This window comes from Centruroides vittatus, unplaced genomic scaffold (assembly GCF_030686945.1).
Source record: "Centruroides vittatus isolate TY-2023 unplaced genomic scaffold, ASM3068694v2 contig_466, whole genome shotgun sequence".
In the NCBI taxonomy this organism is placed as follows: Eukaryota; Metazoa; Arthropoda; class Arachnida; order Scorpiones; family Buthidae; genus Centruroides; species Centruroides vittatus.
Window position 1 is genome coordinate 1,066,054 of NW_027122260.1, and position 25,305 is coordinate 1,091,358.

Here is a 25,305-nt window from a genome sequence, read left to right on the forward strand (position 1 = left end):
TTCAGCAACTTTTTTTTTATATTAGCACTCAATACTCTACAAAAAGTAGGAAAAGAGTAAGGGCACTTTTACATTGACCACTTTTTTCTTTGTATCCGTATTTAATTTAAAAATATAAGGCTATTTGTTGTAAACATACATAAACTATCATTCACATTTACTTCTATAATGGAAGAATGATATTGATGGATGAGAATGCATTATGTTTATTTCATTTATTATTTTTTTTTATAAAAGAATAGCAAAATTCAGTTAACAAAAATAGTATTAAGTCTCATTTGTAACGCATTTCGTTTCATTTACAGAAATAATGTAATATATTATTTAGTTTATGTGTTTGATTCTTAAGTATAAAAACGTTCTTCGGTAGACTCTAAAAATTTTAAATTTAGTAAAGAAAACTGAATGTCATTATGGTGCATTAATAATGGCGTATGATCCAGTCATCTGCTTTGAATCGTTACTTCCTGCTGTTTACAGTTCCGTTTCAGCAAACAAAAATTTATTTTTCTACCAAAAGTTTTCATCGCTGGAATGGACGTGATCCATTAAATATAACCAAATTATACTGTTTATCGTGATAAATTTCTTCCCTTTATTTTCATATTTAGTTTCTTTCCTTTTTTTTTTTTTATTATAATTTCTTGTTTTGTGAACTCATACTTTAAAACTAAACAGTAATAAAGTATGAGAAATAGATTCTTCGGTTGATATTTTTATATAAAATAAATAAACAGAACTGATTAGAAATAATCACAGTTTTTTGTAAATAAACTTTTATAAGTGTTTTTACAAATGTTTACAAATAGAGACTTCTCGTTTATAGGCTACAGAAGTTTAAATCAAAAATCAATTGAGGAAAACCATATTTAATTAGGTGAAATTTTTATTTAATGTATTTTTTTAACGTCTAAAATACTTTAAAGGTCGATGACTCGATCATTTTCTGTTTGATTGTTATTACTGTTGGATGCGAGAAATTTATTTTCCTTTATTTATGCATCGCTTCGTTTTCCATGATTACCCTACCACAGCTAATTGTAACGTGCCTATGGGAAATTAAATATATATTTTTTTCTATTATTGATACCCGAGATCAAATACCAATTGAGAAAACTCTTTGTTTTAATAAATTGCAACATGTTGCACGTGGAATTACGGGTGAGTGAATCAGAAAAATAGTTTGAAAATACTTTTTGTAGAGTTCTATTAGTTCCACATTACCTTATTGCATGAGTTTGTAGTTTAGAAAATTTTTAAAAATTGCTACATTTTTCAATTCGACGTAGTAAATTATATAGTAAACTACCAAAAAGATAAAAGAATAAACCATAAATAATTTGGGGGGGATATCTTTATGCGGGTGTTAATCCATGTACAAAAGAAATTCGATGAAGGATTTATTTATAAATATTTAAAATTTTAATATAACTAACTTGTATTTTTATAGTTTTTCTTACTATTTCTATGAATTTTTAAGCATTTTCTTCCCTATTATCTATCAAATCTGTGTTACGTCAGTAAATAATGTTGAATGCTTGCTTAACTGACAACGTTCCTTCCACATGACAGATTGTTTCGAAGTAAAACAATCAAAGACAAGGTCGACTCTGATTCATTGCACTCTTTCGTCACAACCCATTGGGATCTATGTCATGCTTCATTTGCTTAATTTCCAAGCAAAGTGGACAGTATATTAAATGAACGAATTTGTATCCTAAACTGAAAATATATTTTGTGTAACGGTTAAAAGTTACTGCACGAAATTCTTCTTTCCTTGAGACAAGGATGCGACGTTATCTCAATTTTATCGAGACTCGATGTAACCTACTTTTAAGTAATAAATTTAGAGATATCTACATTTTTTCATATAACTTTATATTCATAAAATCGATGTCTAAATATAGTTTTTTATCATTAACAAATGTATGTCAGTAACATCAGTTAGATTTCTTATTATGATATTGTATAACCTAAATTCGCATATATATGAAATCCATATTCATAAACCCAGATTTGCTAATTAGCGTGTTTTAATATGAAAAATAATCCAATTTTAATTAAAATTATATAAATATACAATATTCAAGAATATAATTAGTGGACTCTCGCTTCTCGATACAGTGAACTGTCAAAGGATTGAGCTAAATCATTTGCAATATTAAACCTTCACTATACATGTAAATAACAGCATCAAAGGACCTACACAATTGTTCACTACATCAAGAATCCACTGTAGCCTATATTATATTTAATATATATTTATGCTCTTGAATATTAAATATTCTCATTGAATAAATTTCTTATTAGTAAATATAATAATTTTTATGTAGAATTTATTTAAAAAATATAATTAAATAAAGTATTGGTCTTTCGTCTTAAGATCTTTGTAGTAAATAACTATAGTAAATTAAATTTATACTATAATTAAAAATATTTTAAATTTGTGGATTCCTAATTTAGTGACCATCCAATATAGTGACAATTTTGTTGATCCTTGTTGATCCTATTTATTTATACAGAGAACCACGGTACTGTTGTACCCAATGAATGCTTTAATTCAGTCATTTGAGTGTTCACTATATCGGGAATATTATTTACATAATTTTTACCTAATCGTTCATTATATCAAGAGCAGTATTAATAGCAAGGACAAACAAAATTGTTCACTACATCGGGTGCACACTATATCAAGAGTCCATTATACTGTATGCTTTTAAATTAAAATATTTTATAAGCTTTTGGAGCATTACAATTTAATTAATTTTTAGGTATGTTTTCTACTTACTTCAATATAAAAATATAATTTAATTTATATAGAGTATCTTATCTTTATAATCTAAATTTTTTAACTTATAATCTTAGGAACATAATCGGAAATTTCATTTTTCTTATTAAACCTTGATAAAATTACTCTTATGTTCAGCTACTTAAAGTTGTCTATCGGAACCGATAATCTACAAAAGATGAATGATGATAAGGATCCATAAACAATGGCTATTAAATTATCGAGTTAATGATTTCAAAATTAACTAATGGTAAAATTCTGACACATTCGATTACACGAAAAACACTTCCCAAAATTCGCTGTAAATGCCCTCTTCTAAAAAAAAAATCCACATTGAATTAAATTAGTTCGTGTTGCATTTAATTTAAATGTTTAAAAATTTAAATTAAAACGTAATATTTAATCGATTTTGATGGTTTTCTTTAAAAAAATTTCAAGTGTTCTCCTAAAAAAATTCTTAATGCGTTTAACAAGTCGCTTTATCGATTTAAGTGCATTCGATAAATACGTCTAGTTTAAAATTTAGTAAATTTAGTTGAAATTTTATAAATGTTCTTTCATAAATTAGCTATTAAACGTTTCAAAAAATAAATTTTTAAAATGTTTTACTTTTGATTTCTGTAAAATATTTATAAAAATTCTACTGAGTTAACAAGTCGCATTATCGATTTAAGTGTAAACGTGTAAACGATTAAATTCGTAGCTTAAAGTTAAGTAAGTTTAGTTGGAATTTTATAAATGCTCTTCATAAATTAGCTGTTAAACGTTTAATATATACAGTGAATTCTCGATATAGTGAACTCTTGATAAGGACTGAACTATTGTTCTTAGTAAAAGGACCGACAAAACTGTTTACTATATCGGGCGACTTCTACGTTAGACCGTACTGTATACTTTTAGTTGTTTTTCCTATATTATGCGAGGAATATTTTTATAAATTGGATGTTTTTAGATTAAAAATTTGTTTTCAAAACCCTTGTTAATATTTAAAATGGATCGTTTCAATTTAGAATATTTCAATATTTTTTATTATTATTTTTAAAAAATTAGCTTATATAAAGTATTCTAAAAGTTAAACTTTGCTTGTTTCTGTAAAGAGATGAGCAAGCGTGTCTCTGGAATTTCAAATTCCATTACATTCAATAGGAATGTTAAATTCTTGCGAAATACCTTCAATCTATTCAAATGTAGCAACCGCATATAACAAATGATTTTCACTATAAGAATGTTAGCTATGATAGCCAAACCCACACACTAATTACCCAAATTACAAAGATTTTCTGTAACAAAACAATTAGCTGCTACTGTAAGCAACTCGTGATTATTTTCCTGTTTCTTAACCCCCTACTTAGAAAATTAAATTGTGAAATAAATTTAGAAACCACAAACTTTACAAAATATACAAAAAGATTTTTCCAAAAGTTTATTTTATTTTTAAAAAATTTTATCATTTGATTTTTCTTAAATTTTCTGAATTAATGATTCAGAGATCCTTCTTAAGTGTCTTTAAAGTTATTAAAATTAGTCACGAATAAAAATAAGTTTAATTTAATAAATAAAACTTATCATCGTTACTTTAAGTAAATAATCAACAAGAACATTATTTGAAGTTTTTACCTGCAAATGTTCAAATAATCTTCAAATTTTCAATAAAAGTAAGCTTCCAGGAGTTGAAAAAGTTATTGCCGTGATTAAATTTTAATATTTTTGCAACTCTTTGTTTTAAAACATTGTCTAATTTAAACTTATATAAGGTAATGAGTCTAATCTCCGAGGATTTATTTACTAAAAACAATTAAAAGAAATAATAATTTAAAATTTCGTGCTTAGGATAACTTACATTATAGAACTTTAAGGAATAATTCGGATCTTCAAGAGTTTTTATCGTTTTAAATTAACGAAAAGAATTTCGAAAATGCATAGAGAAGTCTTTCAATATTCAAATTTCGGTTGTGATATATGAATTAACCGTTTTCGAGTATAATTTACAACAACAATTTTAATAAAGTAACTTATTTGAATCGAGATGAATTATAGTTCTTAATTATTTTTTGAATATACATACAACTGGTGAGAAATAAACATAATTGTAATCAAATATTTTGCCACAAGAACTATCCTTCAAAAGCAGTATATCAAAAATCTGTGTAGAGCAATTTTTATTCTTTAAAATTTGACATTAACTTTTATAATAGATCTGGATAAGTCTGAGGAGTATTTAATTGGCACGCTTTCGTACGCAGTTGGAACATTGATGCCAACTGTGAAGAGTAAAGCGCTATCAAACCACCCACTGTATAAGCGTTTTCTGATACTGCTGACACGTAACAGTAAAATATAAATTGTTTATTTTCGATTAATATTTCTCTATATCCATTATTTCTTCTGGTTAACGATTTTTTCTTTGAGAATATTTCTCAATTACTTGCATAAAAATACAAAAATTCCGGATATTGGCTTTTCATTAAACTAGATAGCATTCGTTGCTGTAGAATTTGGGAAATATAAAGTAGATCGAATAAACATCCATAAGATCCAGAAAATGTATTGTAGACCATTAAAGAATTTGATTTCATGAATTAAGTATAATACTTAACGATAGTGAAAATGACTACTGAAAGCCATCTCACAATTGGAACAATGGATAGTAACGAGTGAATTGAAAGATATCCGATACTATTCCATTCAAAGTATAGATGTAGTCTTTCCTATCATTAACTCTTGAATTTATGAAGAAAGTTTTCTTCGAGAGTTTTCATTCATCTTTTGAGTCTTCTATGTATTTCGTTTAACGTTGCTTACATTTCAAAGCGACAATATGTCATTAGCGAAGCATTATATCTCATATTGATATATACATTTAAGTAAACAGTTTATCAATGAATGACTTTAGAATATACAATAAATCAATACACAATTTATGATTATTATATCCATGAATTACCTCTACCATTTTCCATTGGTAGAGATAATTTGCCGCATGATTGGATCTTAATTGAGAAAATATAAGTTAACCAAAACACTGTAGATATCAAATTTTGGATATTTATATAAAACTATATAGTTTTACAAATAATCAATGAATATGCAATAAATATAACTATAACGACAATTATTTATTGTAACATCGTCACAGTGCTGAGCTACAATTTTTAATGATATTTTTAATTTATTTCATTTAAAATATATGCTCTCCACCTCAAATTGGTAGGGGCTTGCCCCTGTTTATCATACTTCTCCTTTAACAATAGTGTCGTGCCGATCATCTATCTAACTCCTTTCATGGAAAAAGTTTTGAATTGAAATAACGTAACGTCCAATTTGCATCAGAAGTTCTTATAAAGTTAATCGGGGCCTCCTACTTTAAGTTTTCCGTATCTGGTCTCGACATTCATAAATCTAATACCGTTCTCGAGATTAAGGAAGGACAGATTGACAGACACAACAGGACGACAGTGGGAATTTATAGATCTACAATTTTTTCAAATTGCAGTTCAATAAAATTTTGAAAGTAAAGAATTTTAAACATTTTAGAACTATATTTCCATATTTTAACATTTAAACCTCCTTAAAAAATGTGTGCTTGAAAATTTCGTTTGTAAACTATGGTCTGCATTGTTTGTTAGAAGAAAATTTTTTTCATTTTTATAAGAAATACTCTTTATTTCTTATTTATATTAGTTTATATCTTTATATTTTCACGCGGACAAACTTCGATTTACCATCAAAATTTGTTCGTCTCTGAAATTGGCACTAAATAAGGTATGGTGCAAACTTGAAATACTTCAATAAGAATATTATGTTACATAGTAATGAGATAAACACAAGTTTGTTATCAACACATTACATAACTTTCAAACACAAACTCAATGTCATTTACAGTACAATGCAAACACGCGCATTTTAATAATTCGTAGATAGTGAAATATTATCTATTAAATATTTATGAGAAAGATCCATTCACAAGTTGGCACTTTACGAGGTGAGGCTATTTAGTTGGGGCATTATATAAAACTTTGTAAAATTCAAAATATTGGCTTGAATTTTGATGATATATACACAAATATAATCATTGTATTTTTACTTATTATTCCTTTGATTACTTTTGACCCCACTGGGACAAACAGCAACGAAGGAAACATTATAGGAAAGAAAGACAAAATTGAATCGTTCAGTTCAATTAGATGTTAAAAAAATTGAATTATTCGTGCTGTCCTAACCTTTAGTAATCAGTGTTCAAAAAGAAACTAATATTTAAACTGGATCTTAATGATTTAGTAAAGAATGGTAAAAATTACTTTTGTCTAAGAAAATATCGGGATTGTCAGACAATACAGTCTTTTGTTCAGAATTTTAAATGGGCCATTGATTATTTGACATTTCTAACGAGTAAACTTGAAGGAAAAACATTCTTTTCTTAATTGTATAAGTTTGTAATGAGTATGGATTGAACTAATTCTCGCGCAAACTAGATAAAGATGGAGAAATTCGATTCTCTTACCTTAATGCATACTTCTTCATCAGTTGACACAGTAAATTGCTCGAAAGCAATTTCGATATTGTACAATAAAAAAAGCAAATAAAAAAGGATTGCCGTTGAAAATATATTCAAAAACTCTTTGAAATTATAAAATTTGGACTTTTCACAAATATTTATTGAAGTTTTTGCACAAAATTCTTGTAAATAGTCTACAAGAATGTAATCCAATAGTTCCCAACTGGATTGCCGCAGTGTACTAGTGTGCCGCGAGATAAATAAAAAAATTAAAGTGAAATAATTTAAAATTTATAAAAGAGGAACCAAATGTACAGTTACTTCTATGCATTAACAGCTATATTTCAGAAGTTTCTATCATTAAATTTAGTATAGAAAAACCATTAAAGAGAGCTCTGTGATTGATCTGTTGACCAGTCAAGTAATAATTAATTAATAATAAAGTACACCAAAACCTTCCCATGATTGTTTGTGTGCCATAAATCTATAAAGGTTGAGAACCACTGCCCTAGTCAGTTGCAAAGGATGATTCACACTTTCGTGTAAAATGTATTTAATGTTATAAAACATTAAAATCATTCTGTACGAAGTCCAGACTGTCAGTTATGATAGCGCTTCTTCTGTAGAAAGTTTACATTTCAATGTAGAATGTGAGACATACAAAGTATTTTTTCGATAAATGTTAATTGATGATGTCATCGACGATAAAATAACATCGATAACAGCGCTTTCTTATCCCGTATTTTTTGTTTCGTTTATGTAACGAAACAAAAAATACGGGATAAGAAAGCGCTAATTTCCGAAAATATGCAAATTTTTAAATAGAAGATAATGAAATTTTCTAATATATAATTTGTACCATTTGTAAACATATATGTGTACCATTTCTACAGATATTTTAAAGATTTGAAATTAATTCATGTCATTTTATTGTAAGAATTAGCGCTTTCTTATCCCGTATTTTTTGTTTCGTTACATAAACGAAACAAAAAATACGGGATAAGAAAGCGCTAATTTCCGTTTTATTGTCGAAAATGGAATAAAATGTTTAGATTACATGTTTGAACTATTTGCTATATCTAGCACAAGATAATATTGTTAACAACGATATAATATTGGATGGTTTGTTACAGTTTACACCCGTTTCTCATTAAACGAATGCACACGATTTGAAAAACAAAATTTTTTGTCAAAAAATCGAAATTTTAAATTTTCATTCCGATATTCAGAAAGTAGAGGAAAAATCACGTTAAAAAGATACTCAACATATTTTTACTTACAGCATTGTTTACTTACAGATCACAAATATATGTTTAAATTCTGATTTGATAGTAGGTTGAACTAATTATTGATGAAATTTTTTTAGTTTTGCAAACTGAAACAAGGGTTTCCTGCCTATAATACTGAATCAAGCAATAACTATTTATCATTCTTCTGATGTTATTGTGATTAAGCTCCTCTGCTTAAACTCTCTTGTAACTTATAATTATATTATTTTGATGATACTGATATTATTCAAGAACAAACAGGAATATTGAATAAATAAGTATTATCATATTGTATTTATTAAAATTTGCAAAGCATGTAGTAAGTGGACTAATTAAGGACTTATGCTTTTCATTTGTTTCTTAACAGGTCCCTTTTGTTATTGATGTTTTTTTTTTTTGTTTTTTGCTCAAATAAAATACTTAAAATTTTTCTTTATTAATAAAAAACATTTTAAATATTTTATTTTTTGTAAGTAAAAACAACATTAATTTATAAGTGTATGAACCACTAAGGGTCCCTAAGTTTTCTACCAGCCAGGGAAAAAGTCCTCAGCTCCCCTCTAAACAGCACTGGTTATTATTATTATTTATTACAAATAAATATTGTTGAAGTTTGTATTAAATAATAATAATAAAATTTTGAATAAGATGATAAAGTGTGAAGCAACATACAGTATCTTTAATTGTGGTGGCTAGCAGTTGAATACTAGACTACTGAATGGACAAACTGGGTTCAAAAGAAGTGGTGGCTTTCTGCCTATTGTTAATTCATGTGAAGTATATACAGCCTCCTTTCTAATAGATACCTGGAGGGTGATCTCCATGGGATAAAGTTGGCATTGGTGTGGGACTGGCTACCCAACCACTTCTCTGTCAAAATATGAATAGAGAAGGTCATACATCTCTCTCTCTCTCTCTTCATGGTGTGATATAAGAGGCTCCTTTACCTTATCTTAAGCCATTAAATTTAAATTAGCAATCATTATTACAAACAGCATAAAAATACTATATTTTAAAATTGATATACTTACTTGAACAAACTTTAATTTATGAATAAAATCAAAATATTTTTATTCGTTTTTAATGTGTTTATGTTCAAGTTCAGTTTTATCTACTTTCATTCATGTATTTAAACTATTGACTAATTTTTTATTTGTATATTATTGTTTCTTGTTTTTACTTCCACTATACAATCAGATTTTACTTTGAAGTACATTAATACTTGTTCAAAACAGAAACTTGCCTAAATGGAAAAAATTCTTCAGAACAGAGCAATTTTCTATGTTAAAAAAACTTATTCAGAATGGTAAACTGCCAAACCAGAAAAAATATTTAGTACTATACAATTCCAGTTTACCCACATTTTACTATACCATAATTCAGAGCCGTAACTAGGGTATGGCCAACGTGGCCCCTGCCATAGGCGCCGATTTAATAAAGGTGCCAACGAGAAGGTTTCAGAATAATAAGTATTTGAAATTAATAACACAAAAAAAGTCTATATTTATATAGTATTTATGATCTGTAATTTCTACAAACATATATTTCAAAAATAAACCACCATTTTTATTTTTATTTAATAACAAAAATTAAAAAGGCACCATTTTTATTCTTTGCCATAGGTGTCCAAAACCCTAGTTATGGCACTGCCATAATTTGACTATTACTAGCATCTATATAAAGAATAAATGTTTTTTGGAATTAATATATATCATTTGCGTAATTAGCAGGGCATATAGTTTAGCTCAAACATATTTGTGGATGTGTTGACTCAAATATGTTGAGCCCTGTCTCTCACTATTTGCTACTCCATTGCAGACATAATTTCCTTTAATCTACAAATTTGCATACTACAAATTTTTAAGACTTTTGCACTAAAAAAATAAAATAAATTATGCAGTTTGATAGCAGATATTAGCATTTTACTTTCCTGGATGTATACGTAATAAGCGAAAGTATTGGAATTGTGTCAAATTTGACCCTCAGTTTTTTGCAAATCTCCATGTTTTGAGATCTCCTGAATTCAAAAATTTCAAAAAAGAGGGGAATGTGTGTGTGTGTGTGTGTGTTTGTGTGTGTGTTGGCATTAATTTTATTTAATATCCCAGGATGGGGTAATGATTAAGAATAGAAATTTGACATGGTAACTTATGTGTAACGGGCAATGAAGCTTTAATAGCTTCAATGCCCATTACACATTTGATAGTTAAAGGTCAAATTGGTGAAGAGAGGGATCATGTATCATATTTCAAGAGGAATCAAACTTAATACAGATTTTACAAGTTATTAGCATTTACAATTTTTTATAAAACTCATTTCTATCTTCAAAGTTAAGCTTTTTGCAATTTTATAATAATAATATAAAAAGTTTTTATAATAAAATCTCATAATAGATGGTACCATACACAATTTTATTTATTATGATCAATAATATAAAAATTATTTTTAAAATAAAATCTCATAATAGCTGGGAAAGTTATGCAACTCATTGTAATTGTAAGTTGTAATAAACACCAATTTTCTCCTGATCAATATTCTTTCTATGGATACTGTATGGCTGCCAATTGTTTATGCATTTAACTGGCACAATATCATGATTTGTACTTGTTTCCTGGCTTAGAAGGAATATTGAAGATGGGTCTGGCTGGATACACGATGATATGGGAAAAATGCTCTCTTAGTATCCATAGGGCAGAAAGTGTTTAAAAAAATTTTTTTTTTTTAAATTTAAGAATATAAAATTTATAAATGTTAGAAATTATCATTGATTGCATAACTAAATATAATAGAAAAGTACTGTACATTATTTATATTTTGATTATTTTGTTTAAATTTCAAATTTTATCATTTGAATAAATGGGCTGCAATTTGAAAAAATTGAGAATGAAGAATATCTAACATTCTTTTGCATTAAAGCTTGAACCTTTAATGCAAAAGAATATGAGATATGATATGTATGTGAAACAATGTTAAATATGTACTTTGTAATAAACACATACATTTTTTAATTATAATACATTTTTTAATTTGATATTATAAAAATCAAAGACACCCACAGAGAGGGAGAGACCAGGAAAAGTAATTGCTCCTCTTGATATTTATTTTATTTTATTATATTTTTCTTCTTTCCTTTTTTTTTTTGAATAACAAGTTTATAAAGAAAAACTATTTTCTAAGAGTAAATACTTTTTCTTTATTTTAATAGTTATTACACTGAAGTCACAGTCTATGATATGATTGTCCTTCTAATTCTCTTTAAGTCATATGCCGGAACAGTACTATTTGGAGAACCACATTTTCTAGGATAATAAACATTTTTGATTGCTTTTTTATACATTTTTGTTATTCATTTTCTATAGGAAAACAGTATAAATAGAAGCAAGCTTTACATCTCACAAACTATGGATCAGGTTATAATATTGATTAATCCAAAAATACTTCATAAATTTAGGAACTAAATAATGTGTTTTTCAATTTCCAACATTTATTCTGAGTGACAAAGACTGATCAGACAAGGATATCATCCAATATATTTTAAAAATTGTAATAAAATATATTGGATAATATCGTCATCTGATTAGTCATTGTCATATGGAAGAAATGTGGCTGTTTATGATTGGGAATTGGAAAGTGTGTTATTTATTTTCTAAATTTTCAAAGTATTTTTAGATTAAGAAACAAACTTGTTTGCAGAATATGATTAGTGAATCAATTCATTGATCATTTGCTTTAAATCCTGTATATGTTCTTGTAGTAGAAGTATACAGTATGTCTTTTCCATGTCTGGACTGTTCTACCAATGGACATTTAAATTTTGTAAAGTGTATTGTGTCAGGAAACTTACCAAATTTATCACTAGACAGTATCTATATACTAAATCTACAATATAAACTTTGACAAGATGTTGGTAACCATAAGGACATATAAAGTGATGGACCAGTTTTGGGACCTAGTATAACTTTCCCAAGCAACACTTGTAAGCTTCTCAGTCAGCATGTTTTGCAGCATTCTTGTTACAACTAATCTGTGAACTAACATGACTATTGGGTGGATGCAGGTCTCTGTTTCATTATTGTCAAATTGCAAGTTTTGTCACTATCATCCACATAACAAAAAATGCACTCTGTTTCCATAACTGGACAATTCATATGCAATTTATACAGCAGGAAAAAACTTTACTCTAAGGTTTTTTCTCTACTGCACAAATATCAGCAAATATCAGTTTTGTTTTGGCAAAGCTGATAAATCCTAACATTAAAAATAAAATCATGGCTTGGGTGTCATGCCTTTTTGGACTGTAGTCTAAAATTAGAACTCCTTCTTCATCACTAGACGATTTGTTAAGTGAAGACATTTCCACTATTGGATACATTCACCATTAGAATGATATGAATCAGTTCATATTCTAATGTGCAACTAGACACAAAATACATAATGGAAATTTTGAATTGTGCAGTGAGAATCCCAAATTTGTGCAGTAATTAATTGTCTAATTCTGGGTTTTGTAAGTATTTCTTTCTTCTGATTATGTTAAAGTTAAAATATTTATCTAAATTACACATTACATGGTAAAACCTGTTCAAAATGGAACCCGAATGAAAAGAAAACCAGCCTAAATGGAAAAAATTCTTCAGAATTGGGAGATTCTATTCAAAACCGAATCTCCCCATTCTGAAGAATTCTGGAAAAAAGAATCTGTTCAAAACAAAAAATATTCGGTACTATGTGATTCTGATTTATACAGATTGTACTGTATATTTTATTCAGCCCACAAAAAAAAAAAGGCATGGAATGAATGTTGGTAGGATTTACCATTTGTATTGAATATATACAATAGATATTTTTTTATACAGTCACAACATCAATATTATCATATAAACTATAATCCACAACCACAGTGTACTTATATAGTAAATTATATCACATGCAGGCTCACAGTGCACACTGCACATGTCTAAAGATTAAGATTGAATAGTGATTGAAATTAATAAATAATTATAAAAATATAAAAATGTAAGATTTGTATTATAATCCTTATTTTTCATTTGTCTTTTAGAAAAGCTTATTAACATGTGTAGCTCATGCTCTAAAGTGGAAATTAAGTACTGTATTTTAAAAATTGTTATACTTCAAATGAGTGTCACTCCTTTGAATCTCAATTCATTATGCAATCATTTAAATATAAGTATGATAGTTTTAAATGTTTTAGAAAATATGCATACTTTTCAAATTTTCTTTGGCCTAAAATCATTGTTTGAATGTGGAACATCACTGTCCATTTATTTATCATCCTGTTCCACAATTGGATGCTTTGCAGTTTTTAAAAAGTTAAGTTTTTCTATGAAACTCACTTTTTATACTGTAGCTTCAAAAATAGGCCAATGACGGAGTTGTGGCAGTGTATAATCAGATTTTTTAATGTGAAACCTTAATTCACAACTAATTGTATATAAAAAAATGTCCAGACATAGAATGGTCTTTCTTAATGCCTTGTTTCTCAGGATTACATTCTTCAAAATTGCAGTAGCTAGGAATATAATTCTGTCAACTTTATATTACTGTGTTAGTTTATACTGTATGTCCAGTTTACTGTATAGTATCAAAACTTTCATTTTTATCCTGGAAATTTAATTTATAATGGTCACAAAATGTTTTTCAGTCTTATTTATAAGCCCTTATTACTGTATTATGTAATAACAAGAAACAAAAAAAATTGGATCAGTGTATTCCACATGTATTACCAATAGATTTATTCTATGCACTGTTCATATTCTGATAGATATATTTAATTTACCATATTTAAGTGATTCAACATTTCATATTTAAGAAAATGATGCTGTGGCCAATCCATAAATATTTCATTTCAGGCCAGTTTTATTATTTGGAAAATTAATGAAACAATGATCTATAAAAGATTTAGATTATTGTTTCATTCATTAAAGATTTAGGTATATGCATTTTATAATGGAACATATATATACACACAGAACTAATTATTATATTATCTTAAAAATTTTTTTCATTAATATTACATGAAATTGGCTTAAAATGAAATAGTATTTTATATCTGTAGATACATATTATAATTTTATTTTGTTACATTTACTACCCACATCAGCAATAAACATAATATTGTTTTATACAATTTTGTTGTTTAAATCGACCATATAGTTAGACAGAAAATTCCATTTGATTTAATCTTCTCTAAATTAATATTTAAATTGTATGCATATTTAAATTCTAATCAAGGATTTATCATCATCTTAGGTAAATGAAATTCCTTTATTATTTATTAAGTCTATATAAAGTATATTATAACTTTGAATTTTTATGCAATAATGTGATAATTAGTGAGATAAGACAATAAGATAATTTCAAAAATTCCTTATCTCTCATTCATATTATCAGTTTTATTATTCAATTTTTTGTCATTTTGTAATTTATATCTCATTACAATTTCTACATCTTGAAATATTATAATATGATTATCAAAGTAATGGAGAGAATTTTTAATTCTTATATATGAGGGACAATCAAAAAGTAAGGTTACAAAGCCTGCAGTAAAAAGTGTACATTTTATTTCATACAACCAAATACAGCCAACTGATAGTACATACATTAGGTTATTTTTTGACATAGTCTCCATATCGGTTTAGGCACTTGTCACTTCGTGTGATGAGTGTGAAAATTCCTTCCTGGTTAAAATCCTGTCCTTGCATATTGAGCCAAGTTGTTGCAAAGTGTTTCACTTCCTTGTCTAAAGCGAATCGTTGTCCTGCTAGGTTCTCCTTCAAGAGAGGAAACAGGTAAAAGGTCGCTTGGAGCGAAGTCCTGGCTGTAGGGAGGGTGGTTGATGATCCTCGTCAGTGATGTTTTCTCTATCGGCTGCAAACTTCTGACACCATTCTGCGACATGCTGACGAGACATTAGTCTCTCCATAAACCTCTATCAGCTGCCAGTGAATTTCAGCCGCAATTACATGTTTCACCCACAGTAAGCGAATTTCTTCACAAGACCAGTTTTCCAAACGAGTTGCCATTTGTGTTTACCTACAGCTACTAGTGCTGTAGGTGGCAGGTGGCTGAAACTCTGCACAGTTGCCAACCGCATATATCAGAATTACACACACTTCTCATTTCTCTATAACAAATGAAACTCCAGGAATATCGGCCTTGTAACCTTACTTTTTGATCAACCCTTGTAAATCCTGACTGCATAATACAATCAAAATGATTTGAAAGTTTTGAAATGAGACTCTTCAATTTTGAATTCATTTTAATCTGTTTGTAATTTCAGAAAATTTCTTTCAGTCTAAAGCATAGGATTAAAATAGCTGCTTTTATCTTTGTTTACCATAAATTGTTGCTTTTTCATACTTGTTATTGCTATTCATAACCTTTAACCTATCTCCTTTATCAGCTTCTAAATATGATAAGAAAATAAAAAGTTATATTTGCAATCATCACCAAAATTTTGCAAAGAAAATGAAAAACATAAGACATATCTACAAAGTGACAGCAAAATCATCTGTTACTAACAGAAATGATATGTACAATGATCTTCTGATTTTGAGTGAATTAAAACATAGAACATAACAGAAATAACAGGTAAATAACTACAGTTATAAATATTTTAATACATTTCTATAATGATGTTAAATACTGAATATCTTGAATTATAGGTTTTTCATAGTTAAATTGTCCTGTTGTAATAAAAAAAAAATTCAGTAGAAAGTAAAATAATGAATAATAGATACTGTATATTATAATAGTTTATAATAGAATAACATTTTTAAATTTTAATTTTTTATATATAGGTTTCAATAATTAAAAGCTCTAAATATGATGGGAACACTTCTTACTCTTGTAGATGTTGGTGTATGTTTTACAGAAGTCAGTCAGCATTGGATATTATTTTGATATAAGGGTTAAAAATGTGTAATTGTCCACAGCACTTACTTAATAAACTGAAACATTAATGCAAAATGTAAATTATAGCTGACTAAACACAATAAAGTGCTAGTAATTGTGTCATCTTCATTGTAAAATATGTCACTCTTATCTTCATTTCCTGTAATGTTTCTTGTTATTCAAAAGATATTCTTACTCATGTACTTTATATTTTTGGTGATAATTCTAAGGTCATGTAACAGATGCATCAATCAAAATGCAGTAATCATTAAAAATAGATTTAAGTAAAAGAGTGAATAACTTTTTACAAAACTTTTGATAGTGTTTAAAATTAACATATCAAAAGTTTCTTAGGTTTTATCATTAGAAGTGCATCAAAATTTAATAAATATTTAAATAAGCATTCTTAAATGATGCTTAGCTAAAATCAAAATTTAGCTGAAGTTAAAAATAAATAAACGGTAAAAGATATACTAAAATTCTTTCCCAAACTCTGTCTCTTTGGGTTGGTCCGCCGTATGTATCACAACTCGATATAGTTGGTCTAGGTTCAATGGAAAGTACACCTCTATACTCAATTTATACAATATTTACAGTTTATTTACAAAAGAAAATGTGTAGAATGTACAAGTTCAACAACATAATATATACAGGAAAACAAAGTGTGGTGTCTCACTATTGGATTTGGTTTCTGGGAACTATTAAACTGTGGAGAGGCCTCAGTCAGCTTGTGGAGTTGGCTCAACTGTATGGTCAGTCCAGTCTCTGCACTAACCCGTCCCTCAGATGTTTACCAGAGGAGAACACTCTCTCTAAGCTCAGCAGGCTTCCCAGAGACTACCGTGAGACCAGTCTCTTGCTCTTCTCTCCTCCCTCTCCCATTCGCTCTGCTATTTAAGGGTTTTTTGGACGGAAAACTTCCAACCAATCACAAACTGTTCTTTTGTGAACAGCTTACACTTAGGTCTGCTGTTATCCAACGAGAGTGGAGCTTACATTAACATCCGCCACTTGTTTATGTTTAATAGGCCACTTGCCATATAAAAGAAACTATCGTCTGACCACAGGTGTGTCCAATTGACAAAGTTGGCACTTTCTATTGTTTTTCCTCTGTTTACAAGTCAACACCTTACAAGTGGTATATTATCTGACCGCAGTGGATCCAATTGACAAGGTCACACTTCTTTTGTTCCCTCTCTGCTAAAAGGCCAATACTTTACATAAACTTTCATTAAATTATATATGAACAAGAAGAAAAACTGTTATTTAAGATTTTTATAAAGTGTTAAATTAATTATCTTTAATAGACTCTATTAAAAATTCAAAAAGTCAGTGGTACATAATAGATTTTGAGACCTTGAGTAAGTGACTGTAAGTCACGATTTAAAGAATAGACAATTGAGCTAGACATATATTGTTGAAAGCATATAAAATACCAGTAATATTAATTGGTATTATGCATGCATAATTTATTGGAATCTATAATTGATTATCTATACTGTGACACTATTTGATCTTAACACAAGAAGTAACAATGTGTGTGTTTATATCTAGTCAGATGACATAAGGTATGGCAAAATCTAAGAGGCTCTAAAATTTTTTTAGGGTCTCTTAAAATTAGGAACTTTACACAAATTTCTTTTCTGTCTATGTGGTAATTCACTATTGCAAATATTATAAACAAGGTGGTGATTAATTTGTTTTTTTTTACACCCTAATTATTATTTTGTATGTCATATTATTCTGGGTTCTCAAATTAAATTTTGCTTTTTTTTTTATCATCAGTAATATTACTTTTATTAAAGTTTTGAAATTTATTTATAATCTTAGTTTACAATTTATTTAAATAATTTTTAAATGTATATTTAATTTAGTTATTAAATATAGAAGAATATTATAAAAATACAAAACTAACATTAATTACAAACTTACTTTTTAATAAAAACAGTAAAAAGTTTAGTCATAAGTTAGTAAACTTGAATTCTCACTAATATAAACATCTGACATTTGTTTTCCTTCAGATGTACAGGTAAAAACTTCCTAATCCTTACTTCAAGTCAAGAAAGATTGTAACTGTTTAACTACATTTAGGATTTGCCCTGACAGAAAATTTAAACAAACATCAGTTGCTCCAGAGCTGTTTATTTTAATATTACATCAGATTTACAAAATTATATTAAATTATATTAAAAATTTGAAATTTAAACATGTTTGATAACAAATTTTTGTTCTTTTGCATACAGATTAAACTATCTTAAAAATAATACTTGTACTTATCAAAACAAGAAGAAATTGTGTTCTGAAATATGTTATCTACTAAACATTATTTCTACAGACAATTTATTAATGCTTCTATATTAAATTAATAAATTTTAATAATATACAATATAAAATATTATTGAACACAGTATGGAAATCTTTTAATGCAACAATGAAAGAATGTGAGAATACCATTCCAATCTAATAATATTGAAGATTTAATTAGTAGATTAAATTAGTTCTTTCTCATCAGTTACTTTAGTTATTATTCAGTAATTCCAATATTATAATTCTCAATAAACACAAATATTTTATTAGTTAAAAATTTCTTAGATTTAATAATCAGCTTTACAAAATAAAATATCCTAGTTTGTATCTGCAAATAAAAACGTAATAGATATAACAATTTAATAGATGTAAGCTATTTTAAATTAAATATTAAAAGAAGACAAGCCTTAATGAACATACTAAAAATTTTGATGGCATCAACTCTTTCTTTCTGGCTACTTATGATCTTAAAAAATGTCCCAATGTTTAAAACTCCTGAATATAATAATAAATTTTCCAAGAAGATATTTTAAAAATAAAGACAATCAGTTTCATAATAGAATGATTAATAATACATCCTATTAAAGATATTCATTTTTTTTTTTTGGTTCCTAAAATTATATTTTCAAATAAAACAATGGCAGATCTAGCTAGGTTATTTAAATAAATTGATAAACAGAGACTGAAAGTGTAGTGCAGTTGGTTACTAATACTAATAAATTCCTGAGCAAGAACAGATGATAATTTACAAATATTTCATTTAAAAATATCTAATATAATAGAGTGATTCAAGTTTATATATATAAACTTATATTAAATTTATGTGTGTGTATACTCGTGTATAAGATGATCTCGCATATTAGACAAGGTGTGACGTTAAAGATCAAAATAAAAAAAAAATTAGATTTATTAATACAATTCTAATTTTATTTCATTTAATTAATCACAAATAAAATATCAAATACATGTAAATGTCCACATTGTCCCAGAAAAATTACTGTCATTTTAAACTTTAAGGAAAAATCTTGTAAAATTGACAACATAATTTGTTCATGTAAAGCTGGACAATCGGGAACCTTTTGTGCCAATTCATGACAGTCGAATCCACTCTCTGTCGATTACACTTATGAGTTTCTCTGAATTCTGATTTCCGAATAATCATCTGTTATCGTGTGGGATTAGATTAAAACTTATATTGGGGTCCTGTGTGATTTTGGAGTTTCAATCTGGAATTCCTATTGCTATTCATCTTTACTTCTGACAATACATAAGAACAATTGAAACAACTCAGATAAAATACTTTTTTCTTAAACATCAGAGGGTGAGAATCCGGTAAAAAATGCAAATATGTGGTTCACAAAAATTATTGCAAAAATGCAAAAAATCCTTTGCTCGCACATATAGGTTGACATAGGTTTTTGAAGCAGTGAGAAATGAATAAAAACCTTGTCTTATATGTGAGTAAATATGGTATACTCACATATATATATATAAATTTAATAAAAATATAAACTTTGTAGAAAGTCCTATAAATAAGTTTTAATAGCTGGGGTCGTGACACTCTTGCTCCTCCATGGTGCAGAATTTACGCAAGAATTATCTCAAATGTTCAAATATGTTTACTAATATATACACTAATATGTGACCTTATTTACATCTGAAGTAATTTTCAGACATTTCAAATATTTAAACTAAATAAATTATATATTACTTTACAGAAAAATCTATAAACCAAGAAATTCTATTTACTGTATATTTTTAAAATTTATAATGTTATATAGTAATATGATTTTAATTGAATACAAGTATTATAATGCAATATTTTTCTTTATAATTATTGTTTTTTAATCAGACATTAATTTTAAAAGTTCTTAAGATATTTTAAAATACAACATACCTAGTGTTGCCACCTTTTCAAAATTATAGACAATAGAATTGTTCTAACACAAGTCCGTGACTGGTTTGAATTTGAATTTGAATTTGAAACCGTACAAGGCATGTGTAATGTCATTTTACAGCCAAGAACTGAATAATGCACATGCCAGTTTTAAACCAGTTAGGAACTGGTGTTGGAACTACCTAATATTTGCAAGAGATATTTGTAAGTTAGTTGCTTATATGAAGTCATTTTCAATTTTACATAAGCAGTTGTACAAAAGGAAACAACTGCTTTTGTAAAATTTTGATATTTATGATAAAGTGTATTTGTTGTTTGTTGTTGAATAATACAGTATTTTATGTTTAATTTTATATTTTCTTATAAAAAATAAAGAGTGAATGAATTAATGAAATTGATTATAATATTATGAATTATTTTAAATAAATATCTTGATGAAGGTAATAACCATTATTTTGATGTTGTAATGGACAAATTCTATGGTTAAAAATTATTATATGGTCTTATTTCATTTAATTTTATAAAAATAAAGACTAAAACAAAAACATTTTAAAGTTATCATATCCATTTCAACCCTGGAAATGTTATCAATACTTTTTTTTTTTTTTGTAACTCTTTCCGCCCAGTGGGCACTAAGAGGGCCTCTTATAGCAAGCCCATTATGGGTTCGGCCAGGCCCACAATGGGGCGGCCGGGTGGTGAGGGACAGGGACCGACATATCCGGACGGACCACCCCCCAAAAAATTCCTGGGGATTTCTCGACCTGTCCGGATTCAATCCCGGGTCCCCCAGGGCGGTAGGCTGCTAACCTTGACCGCTTGGCCATCCGGCCGCTATGTGTTATCAATACTATCAGAGTCAACTTTTCTTTATAAGATCTCTGCTTTCATGTGCAAACAGTAGTGTAACTAGACCAATATTAGAGAAAGATGTAAATTAGAACATGCAAACCTACATTTACCTTGTACCACTGTAGACATAGCCATTAGTATGTGGATGAAGAGATATTATGTATTCATATGTATAAGTGTGTTTGTCACATTGAAATGTTCTTCCTGTACTTGTTTTTTTTCTTAAATTGTTTATAAAGGTAAAGGTGCCTGATGTACCTGTTCTCTCCTTGATTACACTACTGTATGCAAATTGTCTAAAAGTCTCATTGGCATTGGATATTTGTTTAATTTTATTTAAGAAACTATTATTTATTGATAAAATAGTTTTATTAGAATTGAAATTTATGCTTAAAATAATAAATATATCTGTGTACTTCTATAAACTTTATTGTAGTTAAAATTAGCAATTTTATTATTACAAAAATAATATCTATACTTATGAGATATTCTCTGTGAATCCAAAAAAAATCTACTTTATTGGAGTCACAAAAATAACGTTTATTCATAAAAATTCCCAAATAACTCTTGGACTGATAACATCCATCTTTGGAAGAACATTTTACTAAAAAACATTTCTTAGAACAAATCCAACGTTTTGAATGTATGAAACATTATAGATGCATTCAAAGATTTTAAATTTGGGTTTTAAGAAATGTGTTTTGGTAATATGTGTCCCTGAAGATAGAGTTAATCAATCTAAAAGGACTTGGAAAGTTGTTATGAATGGAAGTTATTATGTTTATGACTGCAATAAAGTAGAATTTTTGTGGAAATATGAAAAATTGGAGTGATTCTCAAATTTTACAAATATATGTGTGTTTGTATAAGCATGTTAAATTGTTACTCTTGCTACCAAGATTTAATAAATATACAATTTTTATTGTTCATTTCAATAACTTAAGCTCGTGGAAGAATGTTTGATATAATCTGCAAGTTATTCCCATGATAACTTGTTGATAAATTAAACCAGTGGTTCCCAAAGTGTTTGCCGTGGCTCCCTAGGGCGCCATGGCTTCCTCACAGGGGCACCGTGAAATATTATAAAATGTTCATAATTTTACTTCCACTTTTAATTCAATGTGATCACATTGAATTAAAAGTGACCTCTAGCAGACCTGAGGACCTGGTGCAAATCATTAACTCAGTAATAATGTAATAGAATCGCAAAGCTTCATATCATTGCAGAAAAACTCATTCTACTGGCTGCTATAGCTACGGTGAACAGTATGATTGGTGAGTATGCTGGGAAGCAGCTTTCAAAAGTGCCTTTGTCTAATAACACCCTCAGTCACAGAATACAGCACATTGGGAAGGATCTCCAATGTTCAGTTAATTGAAAAAATAAAAGGGAAGGAATTTGGGTTGCAGCTGGATGAGGACACAGATAATAATTATGATGCTCATTTGATTTCCTATGTACAGTTTATAGATAGTAATAACATTATAGAAGACTTTCTCTTGTAAAAATTTCACCTGCTGGTGCTAAGGCTCATAACTTGTTCGAGATCCCTGATATTTTTATATCCGAAGATAATTTGGAGCAGACCAAATGCATTGGTATCTATACTGATGGTGTTCTTTAATTAAAAAAATATTGACTATTTTGCATATTGTACTTGTTAGAATTTGACATAGGGCACCTTGGGAAAATCTGAATTTAGCAAGGGTGCTGAGAACCAAAAACGTTTGGGAACACCAGATTAAACAGTGTTGTGAAACAGGATAACACCACTTTTTAAACTTTTTAAAATAATTTACAGTGAGAAAAGGAATGTTACAAAAAGTCTGATTTATTTTTCTTGATAAGAAAGTACTTAAGTTAACCGTAAATATTCAATTAATCAAGTAATAAAATATTGATAATGGCATTTGCATTATATGTAATGCAAATGACATTATTAATTCAATCAATTGATAATAAATAGGTAGAAGAAATATTGATATTATTTTTATTACCTAAATTCTTTTACCTATTTATTATTTTATTACCTAGTATGATTGGTTTTAGTACAGGGAAGGAAATGTTAACATCCCATTCTTTTTTGAAAGTTATTTGTATGCATTAGTTCAATGATATAATATGCATGGATATGTTGGAATGAGCTCCATAAAGTTAAGAATTATATAATAATGCTATGAAATATAGCAGCAGTAATTGATTAAAAAATTAATAGTATTTCAGTTCAATTGATTATTATTTATACATTATAGCAGGCACATGTACAGGATTTTTAAGAGAACAGGATTTTTAAAAAAATGCATTATTTTTTTGTAATGCAGTTTATTAAATTTTTACAGTATAAATATATGTGGAGTAGCACAATACAGTAAACTAACAAAGAACTGAATAGGTATGGATTAAATGTTATATTTGCATTTTTTGTATTAATTTTTTTTATTTATTTTTTTAATTCTTCTCAAATGGGAGGTGTTAAACCCTAAAATCACCTTTTCTGTATGATTTTGTGTTATAGTTACAATATTATTAAATTGAAATATTCAATTTAGGGAATATTATGAAATTACAGAATAGTTAATTATAATTGCTTCTACAAGCATATTCAGAAAATTCTTTGGAACAGGTAATTCAGTATATAATATTTTTGAAATATATATCATCTTAACATGCAGGAATAATTGCAATATTATTTGTATTATATATAATGCAAATAATATTGCAAATGTATACAAAATTTTTATTTTTCTGATACATTGTAACTTTGGTAAATGCTTGCAAGCATTTGTCTATCAGTAAACTAAGAGAAAAAACAAAAGGAATCTCCTGTAATGTTTTTAATGATGTATATCTTTTTTATTATCTTTAATATTTAAGTTTTTTCTTTGTTTTTTGTTATCCTTGAAATCATTGAGGCATGGGTATTTTCAGCTGATATGTAAGATGTTTGTTTGATTAATGAACTAACATAAAATTTATAAATATTGTCTGTCATATTTAATGATTCTGTTACTTTAAATAAATTAAAGTGATGTAGAATATGCTACTTTATTAAAATCACACAAATTGCTAACAAATATAAATATTGAATTTATTTGGTTTTCATTCTGCATTTGCTTTGTTCATCATGAATTATCTATTCTTTTGCAAATAAAATAATGATCATATATATCAATGTGTCAAAAGGCATCATAATAGAATATTCAAAACAAAGCAATTTTTCTAGATCAGTAGTGTACCCAGAAGGGGGTCAAGATGTTCTGGCACCCCCAAGGAAAGAGACAGGAAAAACAGTAGAAAATTTTTCAAAAATCTTATCTTAATTAAAATTCATTTTTTTCTTTATATTGTGTTACGTCTTCTATTTCTACACAACGTATGAATTAGAAGATGAGAATTTTATTGAATTTGCAATAAAAAATTTTTAAACAATTCAGCTTGGTTCCTCCAAGATTAAATCCTGAGTGTGCCACTGTCCTAGAATATAATCATCTTTATGGTTAGACAATTTAAAGCCATGCAGACTTTGGACTATCCTTCATCTGCTTTGAGTTGAATATTTTTAGAATGTTATATTTGAATGAATTTGAATTTTCTGCACTTTTTATACTTGAATTTTAATTATCCCCTTGAAGATGAATCTAAGAAGTCCAAAAATAATAGTTTTCTTTTATATTTTATTGTGATAGATGATATGATATAACCCTAATATTGGGCTTAAATAAAAAAAAATAATAATAGATGTATAGATAAATTTGTCAGTAGTTTTATAAGATTTATTTTTATATT

At 27.6% G+C, this 25,305-nt stretch overlaps 1 protein-coding gene across 7 annotated transcripts in view; it reads left to right on the forward strand.

The window, feature by feature from the left end:
- The window catches only part of LOC136977668 (fasciclin-2-like), a 170,240-nt gene that overhangs the window by 52,352 nt on the left and 92,583 nt on the right, over positions 1-25,305 (forward strand). The gene's annotated exons all lie outside the window — the stretch shown is intronic.